The 13,182-nt window shown below is 33.2% G+C and overlaps 1 long non-coding RNA gene across 1 annotated transcript; it reads right to left on the minus strand.

The window, feature by feature from the left end:
* Positions 1 to 697: 697 nt before the first annotated feature.
* LOC128170127 (uncharacterized) lies at positions 698 to 9,209 on the minus strand. The gene is made up of 7 exons (XR_008241678.1): positions 9,070 to 9,209; positions 8,129 to 8,557; positions 6,818 to 7,005; positions 5,598 to 5,901; positions 4,367 to 4,444; positions 3,625 to 3,852; positions 698 to 996 (listed from the first exon to the last, which is right to left on the minus strand). It is a non-coding gene; the product is annotated as an uncharacterized LOC128170127 (long non-coding RNA).
* Between the last annotated feature and the right edge of the window lie 3,973 nt (positions 9,210 to 13,182).

The following is a 13,182-nucleotide window of genomic DNA, read 5'->3' on the forward strand; positions in this document are numbered from 1 at the left end:
ATATACAACACTATAAGATGTACGAAATTAAAAAAAATTAAAGCTTAAATCTTTTTGATTTCCCTAAATTGACAAATAGTTTATTGCTTTTAATTTTATTGAACCTTTGATTATCAGAAGTTTAAAACTTGAGTTATTCCCCTTTGCCATCTTTCAGTAAAAATTACATTTTCTTTAGAATAAATTTTACTCAAGACTTGAACCTTTTACTTTAATTTATGGTAAAAAAAAGGTCTCAATTCGCATATCCTTCTGGCATTTGAGCTCCTATTTTATGTAATAGCTTCTTTAGACGCCACAATATTTCTCCTCTAAATGGCAAATGGATTAACGAGTGAAACATTTAAGCCAGTTACTGTACAATTATTAAAGAAAGCAAAATAAGAGGCCAACAAGCCTTGACAAACACCCGAGTACCATAGCCCTTAAATACACCTGTTAGGGGGCTCGAAGTTTGCAATTTATTTAAGCTTCATTTTTTTTGGTCCAAACCCTAATCTAAAACTCCTCTGATCGTTAACCCCTGTATCAATTTTTTATGTTGGCAAGGGGGGACCTACAGTTGGAGGAATGTCAAATAATCTATCCAGTGTCCCAAAATTTCAAAATTTTGGTAGAGGGCTTCATTAACATCATGATCATGATCATACATTAAATTTTTATTTTAAAAAAAATTTGGAAAGTAAAATAATGAGACTGAGATTTAATTTGTTTAATTTTTTTTTTTTAAATAATTGAAACAAAGAAAACAATTTCTTCAAACATTTTTTATACCAGAATGTGAAGTGCTTCATACTGGAAGGACCCGAGACCAGGGCAATCACGTCCAGGTACTCGGCGACGGGGAAGACTACAAAGTTTTTGTTTTCTGGCCTTGTTGATCAGGACTGCCAACCACACACCATTAGTACCTTCAAGGAGGACTTTAAAAACCGACTGGTGCCGGGATCAAGTTACAAACTCCTGTCGACCACGCATAACCAGTATGGGTATGAACTGAAATCAGATTCAATTGTAAGTATATGTATTAGAGCACAGCTAAAATCTTATTTCTTTTAAATGTTTAACTTTAAAATGAAGATGGCAACATTGCACAAAAAATACTAGCTGCAGGTCTGTAGCTCCCGGTCTGAAAAAATTCGGATGGGCGACCTGGGAGCTACAGTGCCTCCCATAGTAAAAAACTGCAATTTACGGTGCACAAAAAAATGCGCTAGTTTTGGACTGATTAATCACATTTCCTAACATATTTTGTACAAATATTTGATTCCAAAAAATTCCTCGCACAAATAACTACAAATATCGTCACTTTACTTGCCTCTGATATTCTTTTAAACACGATCACCAACCCTGTAAAGTGAAGTGGTGCAGTTTGTTTACATGTAAAAATGGCAACTCTCATCTCGACGTGAATTAATATACTTTATTTCCGAGGTCGGTTAGCATGTTTCAAAGAAAGTCTGAGGCAAGTAAAGTATCAATACCAGTAGTAAATTGTCTGAAGAATTTAATGGTACTAATTGTTTTCAAAGAATTTGTGTGAAAATAAGGTAAATCAGTCAAAAACTAGCACAATTTTTTGTGCGCCGTAAATTGCAGTTTTTTACTATGGGAGGCACTGTATCTCCCAGGTCGTCCATCTGAATTTTTTCAGACCAGGAGCTACAGACCTGCAGCTAAAAAAATACATAAGGCCTAAAAAATAAAGTTGTGTGTTTAGGGTAACCCGACCTAACCTACAAAAATGCCCCGATCCTACCATTTTTAGATGTCTGTTTTTATCCAATTGTGAATTTTATATTATTTCTATTAAAAAATCTGTTTTCAAATATGACACAAACATACATTCTTAGGATTCATGCAGAAAAAAATGATAAAATAAAGTAAAATCCCTACCTACCTATTTTTTTCATTAGTGTTACCCTAAACACACAATTTTTTTTATAGGCCTAACCAGCGTTAGCAGGTTATATAAATTTTTCTGCAATTATCGCTACCTTCATAACCCGCATGAAGCATCAAAACAAGAGGCCCAGGGGCCACAACGCTCACCTGAACAACAATTGCCTTAATTCTGATCAAATTAGCATTACAGTATCAAAATATCCTGACAACTGAGTACAGTAGATCTTGCTAAAAAAAATTGAAAATCTGCCAATTTTATCCACCTCTTATTTTTTGGTAAATACCAAGCCCCTTTTGTTGTAACTGTAAGAAGATTTTTCTCTATTCCTATATACCCCCCTCCCATATCATGGCCCCACTTTTCTCTAGGGAATTATGGTTTCATCAAACATAAATCTGCATAACCTGTGCTTTCACATTAAGTACTGAGTTTTCGACCGAAAACTTTCCCAGAATATTTTAAAAGATTTTCTCTATATATTCCTATGTAAAACTTGATCCCCCAATTGTGGTCCCACCCTACCCCGGGGATCTAGCTGCAGGACCGTAATATTTGATTTACTTCAAGACTGGTTATTTCATGCAAGAGTGCTTCCGTTCCCAGTATAAATAGATTTACCGGAGAAGTATTCAATTAATGCGACGTTCGTTAAACAAGTAAAAACGGTGGAGGACGTTTATTTCATTTGAATACATTGTCCATCTTCCCCTTTCTCGCTTCTAGCGTTTTGTTACCGATAAAAAATTGGATGAAACAGTATGTAACTGTTAGTACCATATGCAGAAGACCCCGTCGAGGATGTCCAAGTAAAATGGTGTAGGCATACTACTATAAATCACTTATTTCTAGGCTTATATATTTAATACATTTAACAAACAACAAACTTTGGACTGTCCACGTATTGATATTCACTACCAAAAAACATGTAATATCACTGGTCAGTGTGTTTCTTGGTTCTGTGCTTGATATGCAAATTAGTATTGATCTCAATGAAATCGAACAACTAATCGATGAGTAATATGATAATCAGCGTAATTTTTTTTTAGCACGGCCCAACAAGCAAACTGGCACGCTGTTAGTAAAACGATAATATTTTGTGCCGTCCATGATTTTTCTTGGGTCACTGTCTTGTCATTTTAACCTTTGAGTACCCAGTGATTAGTTGTTGCATTTAGAGGCATTTAAAGATCACAGCTTTAATGGAAAAACACAGTAGAATATAAATATACCGTATATGAATATGCATTAACACTATATGACCATATTGCCCCCCTTCCTCCAAGGCCTCAACCCCTGAACCAAGGGCCATGAATTTCACAATTTGGGTTGAGAAGTTTGTGGAAACATAACCATGCATTTAGTTTTTTCTCCACGAGTGGAAGTAAAAGAGAACATTTTCTAAGATATAATACATGTTCACTATATGGCTATATTGGCCCCACCCTAGGGCCTGAACCCGTCCCAGGGGTCATGAATTTCATAATTTAGGGAGAAGACTTCATGGACATCATAACCAGGCATTGAGTTTTTAACAAATGTATAATGGGAGTAGAGAAAAAGATTTTCTAAGATTTAATAAATTTTTATTATAGTGCCACATTAGCCTGACCCTAGAGCCTAAACCCCTGACTCGGGGCCATAAATTTCAAAATTTTGGTAGAGGGCTTGGTGACATGTTTTATAATAAATTTCATAAACTGACTGTACACAAATAATACCTTTTATCCATTATAAATTGTTATGCAGGTGATGCAGACAGGAGCCTTTCTGACACAGAACCAAAGGCAGGTGCAAGAGGCCTTTTACAAACCAACACTCCTGGACCTCAAAGAGTCATCTGCCGTGGAGAATGGGAAGAGAATCTCCATAGGGCCAGTGGAGGTCACTGAAGTATGTAACAAACATCAAAGCTTTACCCACATTATCCTTGTGCTTTCTCATTACAGCTGGAAACAAAAATCAATATCAATAGTCAGTATTGTAATTTCAAAACAAAAACTTTATCAGAATGCTTTTAGACTTCTCCACACCAAATCACCTATCAATATTGTTTCAGTTCAATGTAATAAGTTCAAAATATAGCAAAATAATTTAATTAGTTAATGGATTTATTCAATGTGTTAGTTTTGCCTTGCACCACACCAGATAAGGTATCAGGTTACTATATTGGCTCACATATATTTGATTTAAAATACAAAAGGAACCTTTTTCTTTAACGCAACAGGCATTTAAAATTCTGGGGTTTTTTTTCCTTTAACGCAACTGGCATTTTAAAATCTTGGTTTTTTTCTACTACATTCCTTAGTTATTTCTAACCTTTCAACAAACTCCACTTCATAATTACTACTTATTCATACGGGGACAAAATTGTGTCTGCAGACAGACAGACAGGGTGATACCAATATCACCCTAAACTTCGTTTGCAGGGGTATAATTAATTTAATTTTTACTGACACTTACCTTCGAATTATTCAGCATTCATTTTGAAATTAGTAATGGCCGTCTAAATCAAGGAAAAGTTTCTTGAACAAATTCATCCTGAAAAATCAACATTAACATTATACACATAAAATTGTGTAATTTTTTTTTATCTTCATTCATAAGATAAATTATCTTCACATTGTGCAGTAATTTTCTGACTTATTCAAAACAAGAGGCCTGATCGCCTTGATGGTTACTTGAGTAGCATTACCCTAAGACTAACCATATAAAGGTTAATGTTTTTGCATTGGGGTACTCATGTGTTTCAAGTAAAGATGTTCCCATGGGCTGAATCAATATATCTAAATGGTTTTGAAATGAGACGGTCAATCGATTCTTTGATGATACACAGATAGAAATCGGATTTCAAAGGACTATGTGCGGTTTTATGCATTTTTTGCCCCCAAAATTAAAGTTTTATAAAGAGCTTTAAAAATAAGGTGGAAGATAGTTATAATCATCTTGAAAATAAGGGTGTACAAGGTTAACACCACTGTGACGTCATAATGTAGAAATGACGTCATAAAGATTGCCTTATTTTGATAAATTGATGTTTTGTAGCAAAATATGGGTGTTTTCTGATCGTTTTTCGACTGGGAAAGATCGAGCGCAGGCTTGCTCAAGTACCATTTTTTAATATAATGTGTATAATTATCTGAAGAAAAACATGTTAAAATCGTACTTGAGCAAACCTGCACTCTATACTTCCGAAAACGCAAAATATAAAGCAAAAATGACAATATTTTCATTTTTTTTTTTGCAAATTTGCAGGAATTAGGTCATTTAGGTGACGTCATAGATAAACAGTGAATGAGCAATGGTGACTAAAATCAAGATTAAAGTGATAGGTGTCTACTAAACAATGATTTATGAAGATTTGTTTTTTACACGATACTATTTAAAAATTGATTAAAATTGGAGGCAGATATTTGACCAAACCGCACATAGTCCTTTGCATCAATGCTATGCTGTATATGTCAACTAATCATATATATACAATAAACACAAGTATGAATATTCAATACAGTAACTTCATCTTGAAGGGCATATGAAACTGTCACCAACTGTTCAATAAAAATGAAGAAAAAAAAACAGTTGCAAAATGTCACCTCAGTGACTCAGCTAGGTCAATTTTAATAAAAATCTTCATATTAAATTTTTATATGATCTATGTATTAAATTTATTAAATATATTTTTGACATTTCTAACCTTCTTCACAACTCTTCATTCTTTTTGTAGGTTGGAGAACAATTAATTTCCAATTTCTCCAAGAGGCGTCAGTGCACCCTACAGTGTGAGGGTAGGACTGCTCTCCTCACACTGTGGGGGCAAAAGTCTGATGACGACATTATCCCAGGACTTTATGAAGTATACGCAGTACGACCAACCAACGACTTCAACGGCCAACGGTCGTACAATTCTACCCCCAGCACAGCATTCAAGGTAACAGCATGACTTCAGTTTGTACTTTCAATGATCACTCTTCAATTAGTACTTCCATTTTCTAGACAAGCTGAAAAAGATGGATATGATACGAGACCTAAAGAATTTTTTTTTTCATTAATGGTTTTTTTCTGCTTTCATGCTGATTAAAAAATGTAGGGTTGCATATAACAGTACTATATAATAGTCTGTCCTCCACAATTCTACCTTTTCCTTTTTTCATTGTATATATTATATATTCATGCTTTTTTACTATTTATTTACTACTTATCTATTCACTTATAAAATGTACCTCTGACTTTTGATATGTATATATACTGAATGACCTCATGTATCATTTCATGGTTTGAGTGAATAAACTGAATTGAATTGCTAGGACTTGTTAGTTCCTACTCTGGTCAGGGGCCAAAATTTAGCCCTATTCCCAATTAAAAATACCCTTAATAGATAGGTTCAATTTTTTTTAAATTTAGCAGTATTTTTTCTCAAATGGTTAACAGTGCTTAGGCCTAAGAAAAAAAAATTGTTTCCGCTTTCCCGACCGACCCTAGCTTTTACCCCCCCCCCCCCCCCCCCCCCGACTCAAAACTTTTTAAAAGGATTTTTGATGGAAAAACATTTATTTATCCGATTTGGAAAAAATTGCTCAAAATTTTGGTCACAAAAACGCTTGAAGCAGTTACTCTTCCCACAGTGTTTTCTTAAGACCAGCTTGATAGACCGACCAACCCTACTTTTTTTCAGCATGAAAGCGGAAACAAACCATTTTTTTGGGTTAGGTCTTATTTGCTGATTTTTATTGTAAAAATACTTTGTAAAATAACCAAAGTGACCAAATTTTCTTCCATAAAAATAAAAATCTTCAATATTTCACCTTTACACTATCAATGGGAATTCTAATTATTTCATCCAAATCAAATAAAAGTTTTATCATCAAGAAAGAACTAATAATCATATTAAGATAATATCATTAATTAATTCCATACTTTACAGACTGTAGAGGAAGATGCTCCAGTGCCATTTGAGGGAGAAATTACATCCGTATGCTTCGAAAGGTACATCAAACTGTTATCTTTGCCTCCAACACCAATGACAAAAGCCTGAAGGAGTGTATTAATGATTTGCATACAACAGGGGTTTTTGTCCTATTTTATAGCTGCATGGGTCCACTGTACTGAGAATTGAAAAACAAGAAAGTATTCAAAATGAGGCAAATTTTAAAAACTTCCTAGTTCTATTATTCATGCTATAAAGAAAAAAAATGGGGTGTCAATGAAGACATCTAACTAAGAATTTTCCTTTTAATGAATTTAATAGTATTTCATTCACAGATCTTAAACCTTATTAAAGCCCTCCAAATATGATGGAAACTAACTTGGGACAGACCACGATAACAGTTTTACTTTATAAATACAAAATTACAATATATAATACCGGCATGAGACCAAGTCTCGTCAACCAATTCTCACCAGTGCATAACATCATTGTTTATGTATATTGCATACCCATAACTCCTTTACTACCATAACTGTGTCACTTTCTTGAAACTAGTCATTCGCTGCTTATCTCTGAGTTCACCTATTAAATAACCCAATTTCCAGTTTTCCACAATTTTGCAAACAAATGAAAATATTGTCACTTTTTCTTCATATTTTGCAATATATTATATTTCGGAAGTATAGAGCTCAGGTCTGCTCAAATATGATTAAAACATGATTTTTTTCTGCATATAATTATACACATCAAATTAGAAAATGGTACTTAAGCAAGCCTGCACAAAAAATTTCCCAGTCAAAAAACCATTGCAAAACACCCATATTTTGCTACAAAAAATCAGTTCATCAAAATAAGTATCTTCATGATGTCATTTCTACATGATGGCGTCACTGTGCGGGGTGATAATCTTACACAATATGACTACAACTACCTTCCATCTTATGAAAGGCTTAAAGCTCTTTATGAGGGTGAAAATGCATAATAATGCACATAGTCCTTTATAATTTATAATGTTCAGGTTATTTTTAGTTATTGCAAATGAAAAACCCCCCACAAATAACAGAAACGCAGGATATTTTCAATTCTGCTTATGGTGACGAAATTTGGGTACTCGGGAGATATAATTCTATATGTTGATAAAATGAAAAAGTTTAATTCTGATTGTAACACATAATTTGATTGGTTAGACAAGTTCTTATATATTTCATATACTATAAATCAAATTCATTCCTTAAATAACATTGCACAGATGAAAAATGGTCCTTGGCTAGAATTTGTAATATGTAATCATATATTCTTACCAAAAAATGCAATATTTAAAGTTGTAACATTGCCCGGTTTCATGTTAAGCAACTTAAGCAAGTCCAATCCAGTGTTATTATTGTCCCCAATAAGTTGATCAGACATGCAAATAAAAAAACGACAATTGTTATAAATGTATAAACAACTTATCTAAATAATAATCCAATGGTATAAAATCCAGATTTGTGTTCATATATTGAAACTTCCACTAAATATGTGTACCTCATAGTCTCTAAATTGAGCTAATTCCAATCTTATAGTTTTTTTTTTTTTTTTTATTTCACAGCAACCTGGTCGAAATGCAGGACACCTTGTATTCTGTTTCCCGCCACCATCTGGAAACATTGTTTCCAGGCAACCAGTTCAGGGAGGGGGTTAAAGTCATTGGAAGAAGGAGACTGTCTTCGTGGAAGAAATGTAAGCAGCCGCTGCAAAGTTAGAAAAAATAATCTTACCGAGACCAGGCTACGCTCAGGTCACAGAATTCATCCCATATACTTGCAATTTATCTGGTTCGCGTCGATTTAAAGTCTGTTAAAAATAATCTTCAGGGGAATAACACATTTTTATAAATTACAAACCTTTTTGAACATGCATATGTAGTTAAGTCCACGAAATATTTTTTAAATAAGTCGTAACAAGGCATTTTGTTAACATTTGAATTTGCCAAATTGCATTCGGAATGTCTCGTATTTTATCATTAACATGACCACCCCCGTAAACAGCGAATTTTCAAACATAATTTAACAGTTAATGTGGTAAAATGGGATTATAAAAGAGCAACATTGTAGATATTTGAGACTATTCATACAAAATTTTAAGCGAGATAGAGCGCAATATATTTTTTTATTTGCTACGAAGCGAGTATGGGACGGATTCTATCGTTAAACCGGGCTCGTAGGACATCATTTTAACGATGGAATATCTACTGAAAACTTACCGCTTAATGCATGAATGTCCTTTAAATGCTTTCAAATATTGCCTCTTTTTGTTGTTTTTAGATCCCAAGTTTAAAACAAAATGTCCTTTCATTGCCACTTCTTGTTTCCAGATCCCAGGTTTCATAAAGACAACTGCAACTTCGAAGTTCGACGCGCAATATGAAGACGCGCCACAGCCAATCCATGTGACCCCATCCGACCAACCAACGGCGGGGTCGGTGTAAAATATGTCCCTCATGGCCTATTTCGCCTTTATCTTATTTTGCGGCTATTTTTTTTTTAAAGATACCAAAAGGCATCTTTTTTTAGTCATTTGTATTTTTATGCTTCATAAAAATGGCCAATTTTCCTTCCCCGGTGTAAATGAAACGTTAGTCCCGAGAAATCGACTATTTTTTTCGATTTCCGTTTTTTGTTTTGCCAACCCTAGTTTCACATTAAATAAACATATTTCTTTTAAGTATATATACTTTATTTGAATATCAAACATTGTTCTATTATATAAACATAATAATTAAGTCATTCTCAGTCACTAATATAATTGTTTACACACTTCTTTGCGGGACATCGCAATTTAATTATTGAATCATTGAATTAGTTTTATCATTATCATGCGCGGATCTAGAAAATTTTTCCCCGGGGGGGGGGGGGGGGTCCAAAGGATAATTGCGTTTTCCGGGAGGGGGGGGGGGGGGTCCGAGGCATATTTGCTCTAATTTTACTATGTAAATTTAATAAATTTTCATTTTCCAGGGGGTCGTGACCACTCTGATCCGCGCACGATTGTTATTATTATTACATGTATTATTATTAGGCCTATTATTATTATTATTATTATAAATGGTTTGAATACTCAATGTTTTGTTATTGGGGGTTTTTACCCCCCCCCCCTTGTTTATTTTTAAAGGACATCCTTGAAAGAAGTCCGTAATGTCACAATATCTTATTTTTTATCGAGTTTTCGGGGCATACATCAGTAAATTTTCAATGTTAACTCATTGTATAAGTAGATTGTGTAATATCAGTTTTAGAAAAAGCCTCTGTAAAGCTTTAAATTGCTGTTAATCTTTTTCTTAGAGTGTACATGTAAAGTCCCCAGAAATCGAGTCTTTTATTTTCGATTTCCAGTTTTTGTTTTGTATTCTTTACATATTTTAATCCTTGAAAGAAGTCCGCAATGTCACAATATCTTATTTTTTATCGAGTTTTCGGGGCATACATCAGTAAATTTTCAATGTTAACTCATTTTATAAGTAGATTTTATAATATCAGTTTTAGAATTTATCTCTTCCTTAGAGTGTACATGTAAAGTCCCCAGAAATCGAATCTTTTGTTTTCGATTTTCAGTTTTTGTTTTGTTTTCTTTACATAGAATAAACACGCTTCTAAATGTTTTCGTTGTTGTTGTCTCTCTATTATTTGTCCTTGATATAAAAACTTAATTAAGGTACTTCACTACATCTAGACTTATACTTATAAGACACTACGTCATAATCAAGTATTTTTGTGCTGATTTGAGAAACTACTAGTATTTGAAGGTGTAGTGACGTACCTTAAGAAGTATTCATAAAGCAATTATTTACACCTTTCTCTGTAAGATTGGATGGTCGTGGTCAATTCTATAGACGATGAGCTCTAGAATATGTTCAGTCAAATTTTAAATATAAGAATATTTTTACTGAATAACAGTTTAATTCTTTACTGAATATTAAAGTTTATGGGGGAAATGAATGTATGTATATCGGTTTAAAGAAACTTAAAAGGCAGATCTGTCGTGTCAATAAGGTGTTTTACTTCCTATGCTATTTAAATTAAAAGTAATGCAGATAAACTGAAAAAAAAAATCAGTTACAGCATTATAAGTAAATGTCTTTATTACATGCAACGTTGTACATGTACATAAAGCATAAAGAAAGTGGGCGCTTAAGATGTACATTCGGCAGGAATCTGGGCGCACAAGGAGAGTGAAAATTTCATCAATTAATTTTAAACATTTTTCGAATTATAACCGTTATTTGGTTTCTGTTGGATGTGGAATGAGTGGAAAAATATTTGTAATGCAAAAGGTTTTATCATAATATGAGTCTAAATATAGCAACACGATGCAATTTATGCAAAATCCTACTTATTTACAACTGTTTTTAAATGATTTTGTTGTCTCTGGGTCTTCTCTCCACAAATTTGAAACGTGTAAAGATAACACATTTCAACATTGAAAAAGTCGCTTTTAAAAAAAAGATGGAGAGATGACCCAGAGATGACTAATTATGTACTTTTTAAAATTATTTTTTGAAGAATAAAAAACAAAGTCCATTGATATGACAGTGTTGTTCCAAACAGGACTTTACATCCATTGTACTGGCCAGTGAAATGAGGAAACTTTGGTCACTTTTGTTAATGCGTCTTTATTTTATTTTGGAGGGTGACAAAACATGTAAGATGTATGACGATAGATGAATCAATAGACGTATGACGTATGACGAATGACGAATGACGATTTACTACAAAAAATAGAGAAAAAATATTGTAAATAAACTAATTCAAAAACACACACATACAAATTCATCCTAGCAAATATATGATGACAATGATGAAACGTATGACTATCTGATGTATCAGTATAACCTAATTCAATTAGTCACAATAAGATATGCATCTAGATATATAAATCTGAAATGCTTTAGCAAAGTTTGGCGACAGAAAAATGTGAACAAAGAGGCATAACTCTAGGCAACTAAATGAGATAATATACATGTTGCAAATGGAGTTACCTCCCGTAATATATCAATTATAAACCTAACATAATCCAGCGAAGTTGCACACATGCCTCATAATTACATATAAGTACCTTCATATAGCATGGCTCAGTGGTTTCGTACTGGATTATTAGTAAATACAAACATGCAGTGTTTTGAGTTCCAATCCAACTGGTGGTCTTTTTTTTTAAATTAAAACTTTTTTGTTTTAAATGTTTGTTATTATAACATTATGTTGAATTATAATATACCGGTATATTTTAATTTGTCGTTTTTGATTTCTAGATATTAAAAACTGAACTTTATTTATTTTACAACGATTGATAAGCAAGTTCTACAACTTATATTAATATCTCTCGTTGGCACGGATGTTAGCGCGAGGGGGTCATTGGTGTGGGAAGAAGCCGGAGTACCCGGAGAGAACCCACGTGTCCAAGCGGGCGACCGCCATACCCTATCACATACAACCACTGTCGATCACGGGTCGCAGCGGTGACAAGCGAGTGCGTTATCCACTACGCTATACTTGGACACCTGTTTCTAGATATTCTGTATGAACACTATTTCATTTTCTTATTACTAGTTTTTTAGGATATACATAATATAACTTCATTTAAATATGTTTGAATTAACATTTCCAATATAACTAGTTATCGGTTTACCTCTCATTGTTATTTTTGAAAGCTTGTGGGTTTTTTAATGACCGGAATAGCCATGTACTTCGACTCTCAACATAATATATTATGACATAGCCTTTCGAGGCTATAGACATTTAAATCACAATTGATTCGTGTCGAGAATTCCTGCAAATTTACAATCTTGTGCGCTCACTTTCTTTATATGAAAAGTATGTACATGTGCCAACTTTGAAAATACCATGAAATAGATTTGACAATAGTTACACAGACAAATGGGGCATATTTCACGCTATTTTAAAAGGAGAAAAAAACTAAACCATCTCCAAGAAATAAAACTACTAGTAATTTGTCGAAAGTTTACTCAGAACATTTCTTTAAAACTGCCATTTCCGATTTTTGCTTTGTGGTTTTCTCAATTTCTATTACAAAATATAATATATATAATAAGGGTTTTTTTGGGTTTTTTTTTATTTCACACATTCTACAAACATACAATGCATAATTATGATGCTTCAAATGTAATAATTCAAAATTTTCGGATTCCAGATGTTCCACTGAGTATCAAAAATCTCATTTTCACCATTTCTATAAAGAATAAATTTATGTGTTTATATAATAAGTTTTTTCTATATCTCATTGAGCAATCTAGGAAGTAATAAAAAAATATTAAGGTGGAAAGACCTCTAATTGTTCTGTGAACAATTAGTCTACTAGTTTT

Source organism: Crassostrea angulata, unplaced genomic scaffold, assembly GCF_025612915.1.
Source record: "Crassostrea angulata isolate pt1a10 unplaced genomic scaffold, ASM2561291v2 HiC_scaffold_325, whole genome shotgun sequence".
NCBI lineage: Eukaryota > Metazoa > Mollusca > Bivalvia > Ostreida > Ostreidae > Magallana > Magallana angulata.